The following is a 23,775-nucleotide window of genomic DNA, read 5'->3' as shown; positions in this document are numbered from 1 at the left end:
AGTGGGTTGCTATAGCCGTTTATCGAACGTGACTTGCACTCACTCTTGCTTCTCCTACCAAAAATAGGTTGCTTTAGCATAGACAGCCCCTGGTGTAGCTTTTCTTTAGATGCAAACTGTTCTAACATACAAGCATGAATACATGAATGAACTTTTTTTCAAGCATTTTCTTCTCTTTAAGAAATAAATTAAAGATTCAGGCTATCTAGTGGTGTGGATTTTATACAGATGACGGGTCACTTTTCTCAACACTGTCTTTTACAGGTGAGGTGGGTTCAGGTGTAACATTGATATTGCACTCACGCTGTCCATCTTGTGAGCTCATAGTCTCTTGTGTATGCAATAAGCATAGCTGGGCACTTGAACCTTTTTTGCCGCGATCTGGGTACCCTACCAGCCTTGACCCTTGTCGGCCCCTGACCTCGTTCCACCCCCGAAAAAAAAAGTGTCCGTGCAGTGGTTTACTTGAACATCATTGTTTGTGTAAGAAGAGACCTGAACCAGCAGCGTGCGTTCAAGCATTTCCGTATTCTGACAACAAGTAACCCGCACCTGCTACTGGGGCATACCATTAAAAGAAAATCCCATTAACAATCATCATGGCTAATTTACTCTTAAAAACCACATACCTTATTATGGGCTTATTATGGTGGTAAATGTTTTGTCAAACCGAAGTGGGTTAATGGTTTGACTTCCCCTTTGTCTGTCTGTTTGTTTGTGTCCTGCTCCGCCTCCTCCTTCATCTCATTCTTCTTTCTTCTTCTCCGCGAACATGCCCAATGGAAATAAGTATGCACAGTTGGTGTTATAGGGATTGTGGTGTTGCCCCCCCCCACCCCCTCCCACATCACCCCTCTTGTTAAGGTATGCCGCAGTAGCAGGTGGGAGGCGCGGGTTACGTGATGTCAGAATAAGGAAATACAGGCACGCTTGAACGCACACTGCTGTCATACACAAACAGTTGGTAGTGGTGATTTTGATACGTTCTGAGACAATTTTTGTCGTTTGCTCATTTCGCGAGTAGGTTCATCATATGCTCGAGGGACGATTCGTGGGCTGCACTAAAATTCACTTCCAGCCTTTGTTAATCGTACTTTTTTTTTTTTTTTTAATTTGTCACTAACTACCACGCACCCCAAAAATGGGGGACCGTTCCGCCCCTGAGACGGACTACCCAGCATTGATAATAAACTTCTCCGGTTTCCCCGTAGTATCTGTCCATCTTCCGTCTTCACATTGTATGATTTTGGGCTCACTTCTTCCTACACAATTGCTTTCTTTCTCCAGATCTTCCACTCTAACTGTGTTGTTGGGTGCAATTGGTTTTAAAGTTTTAAAGGCCGTGTCATAGTTGATCTTTTGTCTTTTCTGCAAATTTCTCATTTTGTCTGTCACTTGTTTGTGTTTCTTGCCAGGAAGAATGATTCGTAGTTGCCTTCCCATTCGTATTTCTGCAGGAGCTTTGCCATGCTCTAATGCTGAAGCTCTTTATCTAAGAAGTGCCAATTAGGGCTCTGCTTTACTGTCTTGTGCCTTTTCAATAACTGTTTCACTATGTGTACCCCTTTCTCTGCATTCCCATTTGACTGAGGATACGGAAGGCTTGAGTTCACATGGTTGAAATCATATTCTTGAGCAAATAGTTGAAATTCTCGACAACTATAGCAAGGTCCATTGTCACTGGAAATAATCTGAGGTATTCCATGGTTCGCAAAGATTGATTTCATGTGCGTTATGACACAAGTAACAGACATGTTGGACAAAAATAACATCTCTGGATAATTTGACAAATAGTCTATGACTAGCAAGTATTTTTTTCCATCCAGGTGAAAAATGAATGTCCCTATTTTCTGCCATGGTTTATCTGGAATGTCTGTAATGGTCAAAGGTTCTTTTGTTTGTTTTGCTTGGTGTTTTATACACGTCTCACAACTTGGATGGCCGAGTGGTCTAAGGCGCCGCGTTCAGGACCCAGTCTCCCCAGGAGGCCTGGGTTCGAATCTCGAATTTCCCCATTGTGGGACTAATAAAGGGAATATTAGTATTAGTATTAGTTAAGATTTCGTCAATGTCTGCATTGAATCCTGACCAATATTCTGCTGATCTGGCTCTGCTTTTGTATTTTTCTATGCATAGATGTCCCGCAGGCAGTCTTTTCAGCATTTCCTGTCTCAGCGAGTCACTCAGGATTTTCTTTATGATGGCTATCAAGGGCTTGTCGTCTGTTTCTGCCAGAAATGTTGGTAGCTTTGTTTTCCTTCTCGGATCAAAATTTGTCAGTGTCGTATTCAGTTGTTGTCATTCCTTTTCCAGTTTGTCACTCCATTTAAACTGGCAACCCTTATAAAGAAGTTGTCTTAGGTGCAGTGTTTTTGATGATAAGTTTGGAATAATTTTTCCTTTAAAGTTGATTATTCCAAGGGGTTTCATAACACCCTCTTTGTCCTCAGGACTTGGCATCTCCAGTGGCAATTTTAACATCAGAATACTGTTGATATAATTGCATCTGTAATAAATGAAGGTAGCAACGTAGCTCAACCAGTAAATGAGAGCTTTGCCTTTTGGCTCACCTACTTCGTCACCATAAACCGATACAACGACCCCATCAATCAGATGCTGCACTGATCCCCCTGTTGACCTCAAGTTCCATTCTTCCCTCACTCACGAGCAAGAACAAAATATATTTTGATTACTCCACTTGGGGCAGCATCTCATCCCCAACCTGGAGAGGGCACTCCACCTTTTCCCACCTGAGGACAATTAGCTTATATTTAGAGGTCCTGATGTTTCACACTCAGTTGCAAACCATTCTAGTGAGATTTGGAGATCATGCCTTGAAGTCAACAGAACAACGTCCGCAAAAAGCAGAGATGCAATACTGAGACGACCAAACCGGACAGCTGAACCGAGCAAATCTGTCCAGAAAGGTTATGAACAAAATGAGCAACAAATGGAAGCCTTGACGGGATTCTACTTACTCATGGCAATGAGGACCCCACACTCCCCAAGCACCCCACAAACAACTCCCTTCTTCAAGTCCACAAAACAGATGTTGTCTGGTTGGGCAAATTTCCTTGTGCCCTCGAGGATCCTGCCTATAGGGTGTAGAGGTGGTCCACTGTTGCACGTCCAGAACGAAAAAGAAAGTGGGACCACCACACATCCTTTTTTTTTCACAATTTAAAACACATCTATATAGCTTGTCTGTGATATGATTTTGATTACCCCACGAATTAAGAATTACACTTAACACCCAATTTTTAAGTCTCCCAAAACTCATCTTGTTTTGAGAGTGTCTGTCTAATGAAAATGAGCAAACACAAACTCCACTTGCTGTACTGCAAAACAAACCAATGCAGTGTGTCTTTTGTTACCATGACGACTGGTGTTGGAGTTAGCAACTCTATGACAGTGTTTCAGACTGTGTAATCGTGCAGAGGCCTGAAGTGTTAATATTTTGTGTCTGAGGAAAACAAACAGTGTTGGGGCGGTTTGCAGAATTAGTAAGTAAGACATTTCTCAAATTTACTGATATACTATTTCATACTGATATACTTGTTTGCTTACTTTGTATTTTAGCAATTAAAAAATCCATGCCTCCATCTAATTATTAATTATTCATGTACTCATTTTCATGTTTGTCTGTGGGCTGAAAGTTAACCTGACAGGATTCCATCTAACCAGCAATGTTATTGTCCCTTATCCTAGACCTACTATTTACACATTGCAGATGTGCTCAAGAGGACAAGGGCGACACGTGATAGTGAACCAACAGAGAACTAATTTATTCACTGACCATGTCTCAAAACCACAGCTAATTGCAGCAAGATGCACTTGGCTGTGAGAGCAAGTTATAATGAATTCATTCATTAAGTATCGGTGAGTGGAAACCATGAGACAAAAACTCATTAAAAAGAATTGTGGTGTCTTGCTCTGTTTTTGACCTTTGTTACTTTGTATTTCACTTTGTGTTTTGTCTTATTGTATATTATAAGAAATTTGGTTTTCCTGTCTCCTGTTTGTGCCTTCCTTGTCTGCTCTTAATGCGATTGTTTTTACGTTTGCTCAGGCCTTGTCCAAATGTGCTTCATTATCTCACCAGTCTGTTTATTTTTAGTTGGTGGTTTCTGTTCAGCCTGTAGTGGTCTTTACACCATGTCTTGAGTATTTAGTTGTTTTTGGACTTTTTTCTGTTACACTCCAGCTACAATACATTTTTTGGGAAGCCGACACTGCTGCCTTGCCTTGCATGCTTGCGGGTAATTGGGTCAATTTACCATCTGTCTTCACGCGACCACCCTGATCCGCCTCTATGTGGCGTGGTGCATGTATACTTAATTGTTATGAGAGTAACATGGTCATGCTAAGGTTTGATTTACGTTACATGAGTCAGTTGACATGATTTATTTGGGGTCTCAAGTGGCTCAATTTAGATATATTAAATAACTACATGAAATTGGACATGTGCACATCTAAGCAGGCTTCTACAAAAAGTGGACTAAAAATCATGCTAATTAACTGCAGTGCAAATGGGCAAATCAGGTACAATTGAGCTCAAAATAATAATTGGTTACTCTGCGGTCTTCACAAATGTTGAGTATAAATGTGCAAACTCACCATTGAATTAATGTCGCGTGTACTAGCCAATTTTCCTCACCCCACTGTGCGTGTCTTTATGAGTCAAAATTCATTGTAAGTGTGCCAGCTGATCTTCAATAAGCATAAACCACTCCCTGGCTTGGCAGTGACGTACGGTGACTGGTTAGGGACAGACTCCTCTGGAGTCTGATATAAAAATATGAACCCAAAATAGAAGATTGAGCCTATATTTTAATTTTGACCAAAATTGAAATATTTGTTTCTGTGTCTAATAAACCAATCCGTGTCAAAATCGCTAAAGATTTATGATTAGAGTTAGGAGTGTTAAGATTAATTTATTGGAGCAAAACACAGTTACTTCAGTACCAGTGTATTGAGGAGATGGTCGGGATTCCCGGTTGAAAATTTTTTCTTGGCGATGGAAAAGATTTGTCTGTCATCCAACACACTTGTTTTCTGTGATCTTCTGGTGTTGTTGTGCTCACCAGTGTCTTAATATATAGAGATGACCTCACCAGATTCCAGTGGCAGGCCATGCATTTCACACCTACGCCTTCAGTGAAGTCCTACTTAGTCCGACTTGAATAAACCCCCATCATTTTACCATCACTTATGACACCACTGCTGGAGAAATAATATACACAAACACGCTTACTTAGTACTGAGTGAGTGTTGGACGTCCTAGCTTCTCGTGAAAGAAGCATTTTGAAAGCGAGAAGGCCTTGCTGTCATCAACTCGTAGTCTGATTGGCTATCAACTGTAAAAGCCCTTCACTCACACAAAACAGACGACCGCATGATTGTATCTGAAGGCTTTAGACGACTAGTGCGTTCTACTGGTATTATGAAATCTGCCTGGCAGCACGAGCTAGCTGAATGCTTATTGGATAAAAACTCTAACCTAAAATTTCAACTATGGTACAATATGACAACAATATGAAGAATATGATCAGAATTTTTGGATGTTAGGCCAGCAGAGAAGGCCTTGAAGCACATGACAAGCCACCATTGCGAGATTCCAAATGAATATAGCTCACTTGAATTTAATGCAAAGTCTTTTATCCGCTTCTTTTAAGTGAAATAATGAGGGAATGCCATATACCTGGCCATGGAACAGCTGAGCAGCCACTTCTGCAATTACTTTTGGTCCCTTATAAAGGTGGAGGCACATATAAAATGTGTTGTAATTCTTACACCATTGACCTTATTTGGGTGTAAATACCCTCAAATTAAACCTCGGATCCTGCACTCAGAGCACATCTTGATTGTTTCATTCCAAATCCATTGTGGTGTGGGACAGAGACGAAGTGCTGAAAATTGTGTCAATGTCCACATATATACACCTATATAGACCTATACACACAAGAAACTCCTTGAATCATACCCTCTCAAACTGATCCTTGATTGGAAGTGGAATAGAATTGTAAAATTGTTACATGCAATTCTTGAGAATTTTTAAGGCATTGTTTAAAATACGTAAAAACACCGACTTGTATGTCTCTTTTAATGAATGTATTACGTCAACTGGCTTGATTAAACCTACAGGACCAAGTTGATGTTGTTGGTTTTTGTTAATGGTGTGACCATTTTAAGTTGTACACAATATCTAGTATGGCTGTGTTTACAACACGCATGAACAGATGGCCAAACTGCATGCAAAGTGTCATCGAGTGTGTTTGTTTAGTTTCATGTTTTTCCTTTGTGTCTTGTCATGCATATTGTGTCCACCTCGTGTTAACCAATCAGCTCCCTCCAACCTTTTGTGGCTTGTCCAGGTGTTCCTTGTTGTCTTGTCAATTTGTTTGTAATAAGTTCCATGATTCCTTTCACTTCTTGTCAGGTCATTGTCAATGTCGGCTGTCTCCTCTCTAGTGTCTGCCATAAGTTTCTCAGCATGTTCAGTTTTCAGAGTCAGGTCTAAGTTATTTTGTTACTCTATCCATGTTGTTTTGTACTTTGATCCTTTTGTTTATCCAAGTACTTTGTTGCCTTTTTACTTTAAATTAAATTCCCGTTTAAAATACTTCCTGTCTTGCTCCCCTGCATTTGGGTCCTGCTCCTTCGCAAAAGTAAACATGACACGAAGAACACAAAAGTGTCATCCAGGCAGAGACAACATGAATAAATAACAAATAATATATCTATATTATTTGTTATTTATTCATGTTGTCTCTGCCTGGATGATTAAATAAACAAGTCAAATTAAACACTGTCTATTAGCCCTGTATCTAACCTTTCCCAGATTTTAATAAGATTTAAATAAGTGTAACGTCAGCATCACGACATTTGGCTTCCGCTTTCTCTTACTTTCCTGTTTTCATTCTATATTTTTTTTAAATATCATTTCATGTTATTTCACATAACTAATGAGGTTTGTATTGTTGTTCACTCACTTTATTTAACACTTTTAAGTTAGGTAATGGCTATGTCAACAAACAGTTGGCAAACTGTTGAATCATCCTTTATATATCATTTGTACACATTGCCCTTGCAAGTCAGAGGCTACCAACATCAAGTTTGCATTTGCTGGCAATTTTCAAAATGCAGCATAAAGCCTTAGAGATTGAACTCACTGGCATCTTCGGGGAGAAATTGAGATAGGCATTGGATGCGTTTTTTGATGGGCTATCTCCTGAATGCAGACTTTGATATCTCTGCCAATGAATTTAAGCTCGGCAGAAAGAAATATCGAATTGTGGGGAGTACAAGCTAGAGAGGAGGGAGAATCCTGGCACAAGTGCACAAACTCATCCACACAAACAACATGCTGCAGATATATTTTCTAAGATCATCATGTTTCACATCAGGACTAATCTCCTAGATTGTCTGGAAATACAATGCCCATATCTTCCATTCTCCAACACGTCGACTGTTAAACCGTTGAGAGGTGATAATAGGCAGCATCTTTCCTCCTCCCACTGAAATAATCTACCTACCCTAGATAATAATAATATTTTTTATGGAAAGATACTACTTTAAAAATAGAAACATTGCTGCACTGGCGTTTCCATCAAAGTAAGATATTGATGGATTCAGTGCTAAAGAAAACAAGTTACCACTAAATAAAACAATTAATATAAAGAAATGTCACTACAAATGGCGATTTGACATTTCTTTAATAATGAAGTCTATCAATAAAACTATGAAGTCTATAAATATTAGCAACAATGCATTTGTGTCATTTCACAGCAAACAAAATGTAGATGCAATATAATCCATCCATCCCATTTTCTATAGCGCTTGCCCTCCTCACTAAGGTTGTGGGTGATATGTGGTCCAGCTGGCTGTAAGAGTCAACAGTGCACCTTGCAATGGTCACCAATCGTTCACATCACTAGATATTTGGATCACCTATAAATGTTGTTATTACTAGATTACAACTGTATTAAGTAAAATTCCAGCTGTACATAATTCTTGCTTGTGTGTCCCTCTTTATTAATTTCATTGCAACTGCCCACACATAGTACCAAGCGGCTTTTTCTTAGTCTAACAGTGCACTCTACTGGTAATGCTCAGTCGCCTTAGAATCAGACTTGTATAAAGAGAACATTAGAACAAAGATTATAATAAAAAAACATTCAGTTAGTTCACTATTTTATTCAGAGAAAAAGTATGATTAAATAAATTAAACAAGGGGGGATCGTGCCTTTTCTTTTGGCGGTCCTTTATTTCTTCTTTAGCCATAACACCATATGGAAAGCGCTTTGTCACAGCTCCAGCTGTTGCGAAATGCGCTATGTAAATAAAGTTGTATTGTATTGTTTAAGAAACTCACTTTTATGACTCAGTCTTATAGAATGTGTTTAATTTAACAGTGCAGCTCATCTATAGCTCATGAGTTAAGCCCAGGATGGGCTGTAGCCAATATGGGAGGCCCAAGGTGAGAATTGATATGCCACGCCGTCCCAAATCCCAGATTTACAAGTACTTACAAAGGAAGTCGAATTCAAACGTTTTTAACATTGCCTTTAATTTATAAGATAACATATCACACAAAAATGTAAAATGGAATATTTTCACAACTTGCATCGTTATTGTTTAAACAGGTCATGTGAGTGACTTGTTGTTGCGACATCAAATTAGACAAACCAACAGAAACACCAACTCGAGCTCACTGTCTCCCATTTTCGTTCCTCTTTTATCTTGCCTGTTCTTTTTTTTTCCTTCACTGCGCTCTGGGTAGTCATTTTGTCATGTTTCCAAAGTTCTCTGGGGTCACATTAGTACATTTCCCCCTCTCCCCACAGAGAAGGAGGAGTTTCCCAGTCAGAATTTGATATTTCATCTTCATGTTTTATTCCTGACATTAGTTACTGGAAATGAGGTGCATAAATTGCATTTGCATTTGAATTAGATTCAGGATTTTGAGGAGAAAATACACAATAATATCACTGGTAAATGTTATTGTAAACAGGTGCAAGTAGCTCCAGAAACAGACAGTGTGGTACACAATACTCTAGCTTTGTGGATGAATTTTCTTAGGTTGTGGCTGTCTTGTTACTCACGCATATAAAATAGTAATTGGGTTACTTTAATATTAATATGAATTTCCCGTCAAGACCACTAATCACGTCGTTTCAGATGATAAGCGATATAAAATTTGAAATCTTGGCCCATTGCAATCATCCTGAACACAACCTAAGCTCGGTCTGCAGCAATATTAGTTCTGAAACCACTACGACGTTCTCTTGAGTTAATGTCTCTGGCAACTTCTTTATTTCCTACTTATATTGGTTTGAGGGGTAATCTTACATATGATTTCAATGTTGTCCTGTTAAATGGCCTTGACTCCGTTACGCCAAATGGAGTTAGAACTCGTCCTAGGCCGCTTACTCTGTGGTTTATTGATGAAACCTGCACAATTAAACAGTCATATAGGAATCTTGAGCGCAAATCAGAGTTGTTTTTGGCATTTTAGATGTAGTCTTAGTCTTTTGGACGAAAATGCTCATTAGTTTTTGTCACATTTAGTCATTCCTACATTCCTATTCGTGACAGTTTTAGTCGACAAAAACTCAAAATGGTTTTAGTCCAGTTTTAGTCGACAAAAACCCCAAAAGGTTTAAGTCCGTTTTAGTTCAAAACAGGCATACGAGGCTTCCACCCAGTTGCAAAGATTTTCTGACGGACTAAGGATTATGCATTACAAACAGATAAAAGTGGTAACAGTGGAATCAATGTTCATTGCTACAAAATAAGGAGAGAACCAAAACATTTTATTTGGCATTATTTCACTTAAAGCAACATAAATAAATTAAAAACATGTTAACAACATAGACTTGTAGTGGACTTGTTCTAATACAGTAGCACAAGTACAAACTATCAAATATATGTCTTATTTACTTGTAACAGCTTGCTTCTATCAGGACCAAGTAGTCTGTTGAATGTCACTGTCACCATGGTCCATCAAACGAAAGTGTGTCAGTCTGTGTGGGCTGAGACAAATGACCGCAGACGTGTTCGTGGCTTGTTGTGCCAGTGCACATGATGGTGCGTGTGCAGCGCGTGCACCTCGCGTGTTGTCCCAGTGGTGAGCGTGCCCAAATGAGGATAGGTTGCACCAGTTTTGCAATTGTTGAACGACAGATTACGTGTACAATAGGAAGGGATGTCATAAAATTTGAACGCCTGACGGACCACACGCCAACAATTTTGCCCAGTCTCGTCTTGTCAACGAAAATTAATTTACATCATGTCATGTTTTCGTCATCAAAGAGCCACATTTAGCTCGTCATTGTCTCGTAATCGTCGTGGAAAAAAAGGGGCGTTAACAAAATATTTTTGTCATCGTCAGTGTTGACGAAAACAACACTGGTGCAAATAGCATGCCACTAAACTTGAGGGATTCCATCAGGCATGGTGTGATAGCTTGCTGAAACACAAAAAACTGTGTTTTGCTTGACCAACTTACTGGCAAACTGGTTAAAATTTTTTTTTAAGGTTTTAGGATTTTCTATGTTAAAATGTATTAATTCACCACTCTCCATGGCACTGCACCACCAGCTTTTAAGATTGCTGTTATTTGATCCCTACTTAAGTGACAAAACCTCAACACAGAAAAATCAGTAACCATAGGAGTGGCATGGCTCAGTGGTAGAGTGGTCGTCTCCAAAAGGTGGAGTTCCACAGGGATAGGGTCTGTGCTAAAGGATAATGTAAATGGCAGTCAATTTAAAACTGAACAAAGGTTGGACTGCTCGGAGCCACTTTTGTGATCCTGGCATGGAAGTCCATTGTTTCAGAGGGGTCTCGTTCACACCTCCTGTGGTGCAGCTGTGATCTAATCTTCCTGCATTCCTCTCCTGAATGTCTGGTCATTAGCATGGTCTAAACTTCAGTTACACTTAAAGGATTTCATACTTTTGACTATTAAAGGAATATAAGAGTTTGAGCTTAACATAGTTCATTAGATGTTGGTGCATCCAATGTATGAAAATGTGATATTGTAAAATGCTGAGAGTGTGACTGGTGGCGCGAAACTGGTTGCTGGGGTTGTGCAAGAATGGAATGTTTTAGAAGCAGAAGGCGCTGAGCGAGACGAGATGACTCCGGGAAGGAGCGGCCATCGGGGGATCGCACGCAGTAGGAGCCACGGGATTCGGCGGGAGGAGAAAGACCAATGAGAGCGAGCTAAAGTTAACTGCAATACACATAGCCAATAGAATCATGCCAGGATGCCTTTGTCTGTGCCATTTGCATGTTGTATAGTATGAATCAGTACTGGGCAACTCGGGGGTAGAACACATTCGCTGGTGGCAAGAGAGGTGTAGACTTGTATTGAGAGGGATCCGAGATCTAGGTGCCATGTAGGAAATCTGTATTGGGAATAAATCCACTTCGTGTGTGAAAATGCCGGCTTCCTGATACCTTTCTATTGCAGAACGAGCGCGCATATTGTTGGATGTGTGAGAGTTGGGTAAGGTCGCAAATTGGAGTCAGATTACTTATTTGAGTTTACATTGGGTTAAAGTTAAATTCTAACATTGATATAAAGATAAATTCCAACAATTTATGGTGACGCCGACGGGATGCATGAGAGGTAATAGAAGTCTGGGACTTCAAAGAGAGTCTGGGACTCTAAGAAAAGAAAAGAAGCCTGGGGCTTCAAGAGCCTGGGGCTCAAAGGAAGCCTGGGGCTTCAGGAAAAACCACAAGAGTCTGAGACTCGGGCCTGGGGCCCACGTCCACACCAGGTGACGACCTGATAAAGGTTAAAGGATAAAGGAGCCACACTTCTGACCGGCCTTCCTCTTGGGCCCACAGTGACATAAGGTAAGCAGATCCTTTTCAAATTCTGCATATTGGCAACGCTAAATTATAAGAGGAAGGCGGAGTGGAACGGCGTTAAAATGTATAGATAAATAAGTGTAAAAGTGTGGACGATAGTAGTGTAAAATCTGGGATTTACCTACTAGAATAGTTTGGAACTATTCGTGGTTAAGATATGATATGGTTAAATAAATAAATAAATATATAAATAAATAAGTGTAAAAGTGTGGACGATAGTAGTGTAAAATCTGGGATTTACCTACTAGAATAGTTTGGAACTATTCGTGGTTAAGATACGGTATAAAATCTGGGATTTACGTATCGGGACACGGTTTAAAATCTGGGATTTACGTGTCTGTGTGGAAGCTGTGTGAATGTGAAGGCTAAAATTGTTCTGCGTAAGAAGTGGTTGGGACACACACGAGTGGATTTCAGGATGTTGAAGGAGAGGAAGTGTTATAGTGGTCTCGGGTCCTGGGTGTGGCACGGAGATTAAGGATAAATTCATAAAAATGAAACATAAAAAAGAGAAGAAAAACATGAAGTAGGGATGAAATAAGAAAATAGAAAGAAAGAAAGCTAGAGAAAAGAGAAGAAATTGTGTCAGTGTAGCGATGGGAAGTTCAATAAGAAAAGAAAAGGAATGTGAAAAAGATGCAGAATGTGTAGAAAAGAGAAAGGAACAATTAATGTTCCATTGAAAGGAGGATGGTGAAACAGGCAGTATTGAGAATGACAGAGTTTGGTGATTGAAGAAGGTGTGACTTGAACAAATGAAAAGGATAAGAATTAGGGTCTGCTGTAAGGAGGAATTGAAGAAATAAATATTTCATGTTTCATACTTGAGTTGATGGTCTTTCTATTAAGGTAACTGTAATTAGTAACTGGAATGAAATGCACAGATGGAAATGACACAAAGAAAAAGATTGGTGTTATGAAATCTTAATTGAAGGAAGCTTTGAGAGCATGAGAAACCTTTGCAAGAGCATAGGTGGTTCCTGACTTTGTAGTTTGTGATTTGATACCTTGATTGGTTGAGTGGCTTTGGTAAGGCTACAGTGAATTTGGAAAATTAAAGGAAAAAAAAATAAGAGTGAGAAAGATTTTACAGAAGGCAATGAGTATAGGTGTAATCGTAAAATCATGAGTGTGCTCTAACAAAGAGTTAACAGCCCTTTGAAGTTAGATGCTCGTTCCCAAGTAGGGGGAGGAAGTCAGAGAAAGAGGATGAAGTGATTGAAAAAGTGGAAGAAAAGACGGAATGTCTGAGAGGCATTTATCCACAGTTGCCAGACTCGCAACAGTATGTGTTTGAGCCGCCGCCCGATCCGACGGCGCCATTAATGGGGGGGGAGCAGAATGGTTTGAGATGCAAAAGATAAAACGATTCACGGATGGCACCAGCGACCATACAATTGATCGAACAGGCTGTGAATAATGAGAGAGAGGGTGCGCGGAGAACAGCAGGGGAGTGTGGAGACGCCCGTGCTGGCCCCGGGGGGGGGGAAGCACCAGCAGGAACATGTAAACATTTCAGACACAAGAGGAAAAACAGGCATCAATGGCAGTCGTTAACTGATTGAAAAGGAAGATATGCCTTTTGGTGCTCTCGTAAGAAGGTCACAGTCCTTTTGTTTCAGAGGTGTGTCGCGGCACCCCCCACGATGTTGCAGACGTTGATCTAATCTTCAGGCATCTGCCTCTCATTGAGGTGTGGAGCAGTTTTTTTTTACAGTGCTAGTGTAGTATGGTACGGGATAAAATATATGTATTCAACCTAACAATAAATACAAATTAGCAGGGAATTAGAACACAAGTTAAACACTGAAACATGCAGGGGATGCCTGAGGAACAGCAGGGCGGCGACAATCTTATTAAAATTTAAATTTTAAGCAAAGGGATTATGGTTTTGGGATAAGTTTTAAGTGAAGTATTCTATGAACATGTTGAAAGAAAATCTTTGGAAAGGGGAATATCTAGCCATTGGAGATTGGGTTACCTAATTTAAAGTTGGACTAAATAGTTTTGTAGATGATTTATTAACTGATGTGTATTAAATGTGACAAAGGTGGAAGACAGATGTTGTTTTTTGACTGTACGACGCGAACGCTGACATGACAATTTTAGAGGATATGACATCATTCCATAAATACCAGACTGCTAACATTCGCGTCTATGAGCTGTTTGATGTCACAGGTGCAGTTTCGTCAGCTGCGTCCAGGAGAGGAGAAACAACTTCACGGGGAGTGAATGGGAAAATCCAGAGACCCACAGTTGTAAATTTTGGCATACGCTGGCTAAATTAAGGCAAAATTATGGATCTGCCAGCACAAATCTCAGTGAAATCAAGGCGGACGCGCCAAGGGAGGGGTCTCTGTGTGGAATTGGAAAGTATCGTTTGGTGAATGACAGTGTGAAAGAAAAGTGTTTGTATGCATATGTGGTTTGAGTGAATGTTGTAGGGACGGGCCTCAGGACAGAAAATTGTTTGAGGTCACCGGCAAGCCCTTACAGTACTTAGGATGCGATGGGTGGACAGGCCTGATCAACCTGAATCCCTATTGCACTCCCGAGTATTGATTTTGAAATTGTTTTTGGAGATAGATTGGAGTAATTAAATTCAAGCATCAAGTGAATGATTGATTGACGTTATTACACAAAATTTATGCAAAACTGAAAGTTTTGGAAGGAAGATAATTTACCCCTTCTCATTCTCACTGGCAAGTGCCACTCGTCCAGTTCTGTCCACAGGTTTGAGGTGACATGTGACCAGTGTGACCAGAAGGCCAGAGACTGCTTCAAATAGCGCCTCACCACTACCATCCCAGAGGTTCTCCTCAACAAGGAGGGAGATATAAGATATATTCACATTGGATGCGCGACTAGATAACACACACCCAGTCCAGGATAGGGCAAAATTTTCTTGGATTGTTTAGACTTTTCCATATAATACAGCACCACAGCAGTGATACTTGGAGTTAATGTCGAATTAGTGGCACTGTTTTTATGGAAAATTACTCACTTAACGCAAGGGTAAGTTGTTGTAGAGGAGATATTTCAGACGAAAATGACCCTGAAGTGGTCTCAAGCACGTGTCTCATGTTGGATGTATGAATGTTATTCTGATATTTTCCATTGTATCGTAGTTCATTGTATTTAGGACTAAGACATTGTGAAACACTGTTTGGAAGAACTTATAGAATACCTCAAATTTAAGAACAAATGGGAAATAGATGTTGAAGCAACTTTAGTTGACCATATGTGAAAAGTGTTAGGAAAACAAAAGACAGGCGCAAATTTAGAGTGACAAGGATCTTTCTGTCTCCCAGCAGGGGCAGTAATCTAGTAAAGCCAGGATACTGGGTGCTTGTAAGAAGTTTGAAGATGAGACATTCGTAATTATCCAAGGGGGAAGGAGGCGTTAGTAACAGCTCTCACAGCTGTAAAGATAGCAGAAAGGTCAACATTGGTTTATTCGACATGTTGTAAAGAGGTCACGTTGGTTGAAATCTCCTACAAAGGAGACACCAGACTAAGAGGTTTATACAGAGTTACAGGCGGGACAAAATTTATTTCAGAGGAACTATCCTCACTTGAGGCCGAGGCCAGATCTGCTGACCAGCATGATGGTCACCAGCTAAATGGGGACACCTCAGGTGAGATTGGCTGTGCCGTGCATCAGATATTTCTGGCCCGTTGGGGTCGATGTTGCTGTGTCTTTCAGGTGGGGAAAAGGGAGACAGGCCTGGTCTATGTGGCCAGGGCGAGACATGAATGGAGTGAGACTTCCGGCAGTGACCCATCCAATAATGTCGACATTACACAGCTGTTCCAGTTGGCCGTCCACAAGGGCGTGCACCTTCCAGTGGCAGACATCAGGCGAAATAGTCCATGAATGAAATAATGCTAATCGGCCTAAGTAGAACACATTTTGTACCTAATTTTGCACGACATCAGAAAAGGAATATATGGGATTGGATTAAGGAGCGTGACTAAAATTGTTGTACTTGCAGGTTTAGAAGGCCAAGAGAGATAAGAAAAAAGGAGGCAGCTGCTCCTTCCACTTCTGCTGCTTCTGGGCAAGGTTCGGGTGACGCAGCGCCACAGCAGACTGGCTGCTGTCCATAGCAGGCCAGTCAACGAGGTTGGGATTGCAGTAACAGAGGTACGGGTGGTTACAGACGGGGGTTGTGAGTGGGGTGTGCACTTGCTGCGGGGTGTGGGGTCACTGGGTGATGAGCTGTCCATGCCGAGCCACTTTCTGGAATGTGCCATCCTCCGGTGCCATATCTGTCACAAAGAGCTCCACCAGCGCAGGGGGCGCCACCGTTACCCACTCCCAACGCACTTGACACAAACCCGCTCGTACCCCATTCCATGACAGGGGGCAGCGGAGCTTCAGCATTCGAGGACTAGCAGGTCCTAGCATTCCGGGGACGGTGGATGGACAAGTTTTCGATGGTGCTGGATATTGGGGCGAGCTATGAGCTCCTTCCGCAACCCCCACTGAGCCATGTGGACTCTCAAGATTGCCTGAGTCACTGCCATTGACTGAACGAACACTGGAATTCGAGTGGCATTCCCGGATGGGACTGAACTTGACTCTGCACATCCGTCGGAGGGAGCATATGTCGTGCTCTCTTCCTTCCCAGTGGCTAAACTGAACTGAAACATTTGAGGGTAGCTCTGAAACCTGGTTCCCATCCTCCCGCAGTGGGTATGCCCTGTTCTTGCTCTGGTCTGAGTGGTTTAGCAACCGCCACCCTTTCAATTCACCAATTGACATATCACATTGTACATGTGATCACAAACATGATTTGGTTTATCAAAAATGCACTCATCCAAATTTAGTCATGAGTGCATCTTGCGTTAGAATTATATATTTGTTATGTCTACTGGCGTTGCCTCGCACGCGTGCCTTGTCCCTGAGCAGCGGAAATGGTATGAATTGTTTACTTTCGCCGAGCCACAAATCGCATTGAATATTGATGAGCGTCATCATACTAGAGGTCTAGACCCCATAGTTGTTGCACAATCGGGAGATCATATATCAGCACCGACTACAAATTCTTTGGTTTTGGGAACATTACTAAATTTCAAAATTTCCAGGGAAGGGTCGCTCGGAAATGGTAGTTCTGTGTGTGTCTCTGCTAGAGGTGTTGTGGACCCAGGGCCCGACTGAGTTGGGGCTCGGCTCCACAGCTCCGCGATGTTTTTACTGTCTCTACCCCTCCCCCAGTTGACAGAATCAGTGTGGGCACAGCCTGTAGGTGGATTGGGCCAATCATGAGACAATAGGAGGTGAAGACTGCAGCGGTCTTGGAGCTGTCTATGTCTTGTAGAGCACCTTTTCTTCCCGTAAAAAAAAAAAAAAAAAAAAAAAAAAAAAGAGAATAAAAAATAGTGGTTTAATTCGGTGTCTGCGTTATTATAGTTTTGGGATTTTTTATTTTAAGCATAAATGGTTACTATTTCATTTGTGTTGCTTTAAAATTTGTCAATTAACAGTCAAAATTGGAGCGTTAGCTCGAGGCTTAATTTGTGATCTCGGAACACAGTTAGATATTTGAACTCAGTGAACTCAGCATCACTGGAGTCGGACATCGCTCCGTACATCAACCTCCGGGTGCTTTCCCGGAGGTGGACTCATTCTCGCTGATAAGGACAGTTTAGAGTTCTGGCTAGAACCTGACACGCCATCCAATTGGGAACTACAGGACAAAAGTGGTGCCATAGCTCACAGTTGCGCCCGGCCCCAGTATTTGTGCCCGCCATGGTTGAGCTTAGAGGTTGACCGCCCGGACGGGCAGGTCAAGAGAGGGAATGTGTAGATGGCATGAATTGGATCAAAGTCAGAGACTTTCGAGTCTGAACAAAGACGATGACGATGCAAATGTTTAACTTATTGACTATTTTACCTGCTGGCGTGTGCTTTGTGTGGACGATGTTTGCGTTTGAACATAGGATGCGGGATGACAGAAGTGATGGAGCGAAAGGAGCATGTAATGGAATGGTATGGTATGGAGCAGAGCGAGATGATGGTAAGACGCTGACACAGACACAACAACTACTGCTAAATCTGAAATGTAAACAACCGACACAGGTGAACACTTGGGTGACAATTTTAATTGGACACACCCATGGAATGATGTGGGAATAAAAAAGAAAGAGCCTATTTTTGACACCCAAGTTGCAAAACAAAAGTTCACCTGCCTAAAAGTTAAATGGGACTGGTCCTGGAATTGGAAATCTCCAGGAGTCATGGTGTAATGAAAATGTGTCTTTGCCAGTAGGAATCCCTCTCGCTCGTGATGATGTTTGGCTGTGGTGTGGAGAGAAAGTGCTGTACGATAGGCTTCCCACCAATGCCTCAGGTAAGTGCGCCCTGGTAACGCTGATCATGCCAGTTAGTGTGACAGCCTTAGATCTGGCCAAAATGGAGTGGGAAGGTGTTGGACAATGGGGAAGAATCCCCTTCCTTAACAGGAAGAGAAGGGACATGCAAGAATGGTTGAATGCAGGAGATCCCACGTATATAGATGCAATTGGAGTTCCAAGAGGGATCCCTGACGAGTATAAATTGGTGGATCAAATTGCAGCAGGATGGGAGAGTCTTTTCCTGTTCATTATAGTAAACAAAAATGTGGACCGGATTAATTATGTCCACTATAATGTCCAACGATTGGCGAATTTTACCACCTCAGCACTCCAGGCAGTGCATGAGCAATTGGCTGCCACGTCTCTTATGGCATTCCAGAACAGAATAAGCTTAGATATGTTGTTAGCCGAAAGAGGAGGGGTGTGTGGTATTTTTGGGGATCAGTGTTGTACTCTGATTCCCAACAATACATCTCCTGACGGTCGCCTTACCAAGGCATTGGAGGGTCTGCGCACGCTAAGTAACAAAATGAAGGAGCACTCAGGTGTGGACACCAGTTGGTATTCTGACTGGTTCAACATCTTTGGTAAATATAAAAGCCTGATTGCATCAGTACTGATTTCTATCGCTGTGTTTGCCGCTATTATGGTGTTATGCGGATGTTGCTGTATTCCATGTATCAGATCATTAACTGTTAAGACAATAGAACGCACGTTGGGGCCACTCCCTCCGGGTGGTCAGTACATGATGATCCCTCAAAAGGACCCCCAGGAGGCGGAGGTAGCCGTGGCCCTCCGGGAGTCCAGGATGTGAGTATGGAAAGATGGCCTCGGGGACCTGAGGCCATAAGGAGGGAAGGAAATTTTCTACTGATTCTTATTCTTTTACTAATTGTTTGATGTGTTTTAGTTTTATGGCAAGTGATGTCGAGCTCGTGTGCAGCAATGAAATAAGGTGTTCAAGTGATGACCTCAGATGTCTGAGGTCATGAGAGGGATTAAAGGATAATGTAAATGGCAGTCAATTTAAAACTGAACAAAGGTTGGACTGCTCGGAGCCACTTTTGTGATCCTGGCATGGAAGTCCATTGTTTCAGAGGGGTCTCGTTCACACCTCCTGTGGTGCAGCTGTGATCTAATCTTCCTGCATTCCTCTCCTGAATGTCTGGTCATTAGCATGGTCTAAACTTCAGTTACACTTAAAGGATTTCATACTTTTGACTATTAAAGGAATATAAGAGTTTGAGCTTAACATAGTTCATTTGATGTTGGTGCATCCAATGTATGAAAATGTGATATTGTAAAATGCTGAGAGTGTGACTGGTGGCGCGAAACTGGTTGCTGGGGTTGTGCAAGAATGGAATGTTTTAGAAGCAGAAGGCGCTGAGCGAGACGAGATGACTCCGGGAAGGAGCGGCCATCGGGGGATCGCACGCAGTAGGAGCCACGGGATTCGGCGGGAGGAGAAAGACCAATGAGAGCGAGCTAAAGTTAACTGCAATACACATAGCCAATAGAATCATGCCAGGATGCCTTTGTCTGTGCCATTTTGCATGTTGTATAGTATGAATCAGTACTGGGCAACTCGGGGGTAGAACACATTCGCTGGTGGCAAGAGAGGTGTAGACTTGTATTGAGAGGGATTCGAGATCCAGGTGCCATGTAGAAATCTGTGTATTGGGAATAAATCCATTCGTGCGTGAAAATGCCGGCTTCCTGATACCTTTCTATTGCAGAACGAGCGCGCATATTGTTGGATGTGTGGGAGTTGGGTAAGGTCGCAAATTGGAGTCAGATTACTTATTTGAGTTTACATTGGGTTAAAGTTAAATTCTAACATTGATATAAAGATAAATTCCAACAGTGCCCTCTATTGGTGCGCATCGCCATGCTTTCGGTTGGCGATATTCTGCGCAAATACAAGATTACTAACACTGTTATGCCAATGGTATTCATTTCTATGCCTTTCAAAATGGCAAAACGCACGCAATTGCTGTCCTTTAGAGATATGCCAGGATGAAATTAAACAATGGATGTCTTTCAGTCTTTTGCTTCTTAACATTGATAAATCTGAGATGTTTATCAAAGGCCCAGCTCGACTTTGGGACATATTTGAGAGCATCATTCTGAGTCTTGATAAATTTACTGTTACTCAAAGTGACACTGCAAAACATCTCAGTGGTAGTTGAGGCATGGTAAGTCATGTGTTTGTTAATTCTGGCCTCGATTATTGCTGCATATTCGTCTAGTATTAAAAGTCTTCAGTTTGTACAAAATACTGCAGCTTGACTCTTGACAAGGATGAAAAAGAATGATCATATTACTCCGATACAAGCCAACTTGCATTGACTCCCGGTCAATTTGAAATGCGATTTCAAGATTTTGCCACTCACTTTAATAAATTATTTCACGGCTTAGCACTCCCTCCATGAGACGTCACCTTACCATGTTGGAGGGGTTTGTGGGTCCCAATGATCCTAGGAACTAAGCTGTCCGGGGCTTTTCGCCCCTGGTAGGGTCACCAAAGGCAAACAGGTCCTAGGTGAAGGTCTAGACAAAGCACGACTCACAAGACCCTTATGATGACGACAATATATGGACCTTGTTTTCCCTTGCCTGGACTCGGATCACTGTCTCCCCCCTCTGGAGCCAGGCCTGGAAGTAGGGCTCGTTGGCTAGCGCCTGGTGGAAGGGCCTGCACCCATGGGGCTCGGCCAGGCTCAGCTCGAAAGGGCAACGTGGGTCCCCCTTCTCATGGGCTCACCACCTGTGGGAGGAGTCAAAGGGGTTGGGTGCCATGTGAGTCGGGCAGCGGAAAGAGGCAGGCACCTTGGCGCTCTGATCCCATGCTACAGAAACTAGCTCTTTGGAAAAGCCCGAGCTGGTGTGTGAGGGAGAAAAGTTCTGACTAGACATAGCACCGAGCAGGTGTGGACATAGGTATTGCCCCCACGGCTTGGCGCCTGTACATTGGGGCTCACCCTGGTGGACGAGAGTAGCGTCCCTCCAAATTAGGGTGGGGGGACAGGTCCTGACTGTTGTTTGTGCTTATGCATCAAACAGCAGCTAAGAGTACCAACCCTTTTTGGAGTCCTTGGAGGGTGTGCAGAAGAGCGCTCCCCTTGGAGAGTCCTTCGTTCTGCTGGGAGACTTCAATGCGCACGTGGGTCATGACAGTGAGACCTAGAAGGGCATAATTGGGAGGAACCCCCCCACCCATCTGAACCCGAGCAGTGTTCTGTTACTAGACGTCTGTGCTCATCATGGATTGTCCATAATGAACACCATGTTCAAAACATAATGGCGTCCATATATGCACTTGGCACCAGGACACCCTAGGCCACAGTTCGGTGATCGACTTTGTAGTCGCATCATCAGATTTGTGGCCGCATGTTTTGGAGCTGTCAACTGATCACCACGTAGTGGTGTCTTGGCTCTGATGGTGGTTAAGGATGTTGGTCCAACCTAGAAGACCCAAACGTATTGTGAGGGTTTGCTGAGAACATCTGGCAGAATCCCATGTCAGAAAAAGTTTTGACTCCCACCTCCGGCAGAACTTTGCCCATGTCCTGGTGGAGGCAGAGTCATTGAGTCAAAGTGGACCATATTTTCGTGCCATCGTCGAGGCAGCCAATCGGAGCTGTGGCCGTAAGGTGTTTGGTGCCTGTCGTGGCGACAATCCTCAAACCCACTGGTGGACTCCAGTGGTAAGGGATGCGATCAGGTTGGGTCTTATTGGCCTGTAGGACTCCGGAGGCAGCTGACCGGTACTGGCTGACCAAGCAGAATGCATCTTTGGCGGTTGCTGAGGCAAAAACTCAGACGTGAGAGGAGTTTGGTGAGGCCATGGAAAATGATTTCGGGACGGCTTTAAGGAAATTCTGGTCCACCATCCAGCATCTCAGGAGAGAGAAGCAGTGCACCATTAACATTGTTTATAGTGGAGATGGGGTGCTGCTGACCTCGACTCGGGATGTGAGTCGATGGGGAGAATACTTCAAAGACCTCCTCAATTCCAACAATGCGCCTTTCAGTGAGGGAGCAGAGCCTGAGGAATCGGAGGTGGACTTGCCTATCTCTGGGGTTGAAATAACAGAGGTGGTTAACATGCTCCTCAGTGACAAAGCTGGATGAGATCAACCCAGAGTTCGTAAAAGCTCTGGAAGTTTTGGGGCTGGTTGACATGCCACTACAACATTGCGTGGACATAGGGGACAGTGCCTCTGGATTGCGAGACCGGGATGGTGGTCCCCCTTTTTAAGAAGGGGGACCGGAGGGTCTGTTCCAATTATAGAAGAATCATACTCCTCAGCCTCCCTGGTAAGTTCTACTCAGGGACACTGGAGAGGAGGGTCTGTCAGGGGGTTGAATCTCTGATTCAGGAGGAGCAGTGTGGTTTTCGTCCGGGCCGTGGAACAGTGGACCAGCTCTACACTCTCAGAAGGGTCCTTGAGGGTGCTTTAATCGTGGTTACATTATTAATATTTGAGAACAGTGGGCATGTGACCTAGAACTTGCCCACCAATTCTTCCCCTAACTGTAGCCATGTGATTACATCCATAGCTACGGGATATATGTGATCTATAAGAGTCCAGATGATCAAACTTTTAAAATTCAGTGAGCTGCCATGCACCATGTTTAGGTATAAAACATATATAACTTGGTGTTCAGCATTTTTCTAAACTAAGTTAGCTGGTGAAGGAGTGATACTATGCATACATTATATGATCGTGTTCACAGATTGCAAAGCAATCCTCAGTGGATTTTTCCATAAGAGCGTTTTGATCTTCAAAGCAATTCTACGGTCATTATCATAATGAGGTTGCACTGAGAAACATTAAATAGCTGCTTCTGTGGCACCTTTTTCCCCACCTCAACCTCAGACGTGTCTGCCATAGAACCTGAATGCCTACTGACATCACACTGGATGTTTGATGGCGCCAAGGATGGTTATTGTTTAGTACTGACAAAGTGAAAGCAACTAACAACACAAAGACACAGCAACAGATTAAATGCATTTAAAATGGAAGAGTAATGAAGGACGACAGAAATATGTATGGCAATGGCAATGATGAACACAGAAGCTTAGGAAAATAAAGGAAAGCAAAACACAAAGGAGCGATGACAATGTATAATACCTACTAGTGAAACATGTTTTACCTTCAGTCTGCTTTCAGTTAGCATTATATTTGTGCCATCGGTACAAATCCCCCCTTAGTTTATACACTTCTCGGATCTGGATCAAAGCATACAATGATCTATAATTACTAGAAAATTTATTAGATCAGGTATGACCAACTTCAATGCTGGAAGGGGCCACAGTTTTTCACCAGTGCAACTGGGGGTGGGGGGCCATAAAGGACCACACCCTTCCCAACCGGATGTATGACAAAAATTCTACTTACATTTGGACAAAATACATGCAAACATGCTCTTAATATATTTGAATACATTTCTGTATCAAAGATCTACGATACTCACCCAACAATAAAGGGTTTGACGCAAACAACAAAATAACCGCCAGTGATG

The 23,775-nt window shown here is 42.4% G+C and overlaps 1 protein-coding gene and 1 pseudogene across 3 annotated transcripts in view; both read right to left on the bottom strand.

Moving 5' to 3' along the window:
- The window catches only part of LOC148323149 (inactive dipeptidyl peptidase 10-like), a 117,204-nt gene that overhangs the window by 77,831 nt on the left and 15,598 nt on the right, over positions 1 to 23,775 (bottom strand). The gene's annotated exons all lie outside the window — the stretch shown is intronic.
- On the bottom strand, positions 2,690 to 22,431 carry LOC148323150 (uncharacterized; annotated as a pseudogene).

This window comes from Idiotropiscis lumnitzeri, chromosome 14 (genome assembly GCF_059441095.1).
Source record: "Idiotropiscis lumnitzeri isolate Australia: NSW breed Sydney's pygmy pipehorse chromosome 14, RoL_Ilum_1.0, whole genome shotgun sequence".
Taxonomy (NCBI): Eukaryota; Metazoa; Chordata; class Actinopteri; order Syngnathiformes; family Syngnathidae; genus Idiotropiscis; species Idiotropiscis lumnitzeri.
The sequence above is the reverse complement of the archived record's forward strand: the minus strand, read 5'-3'. Positions and strand labels throughout refer to the sequence as shown.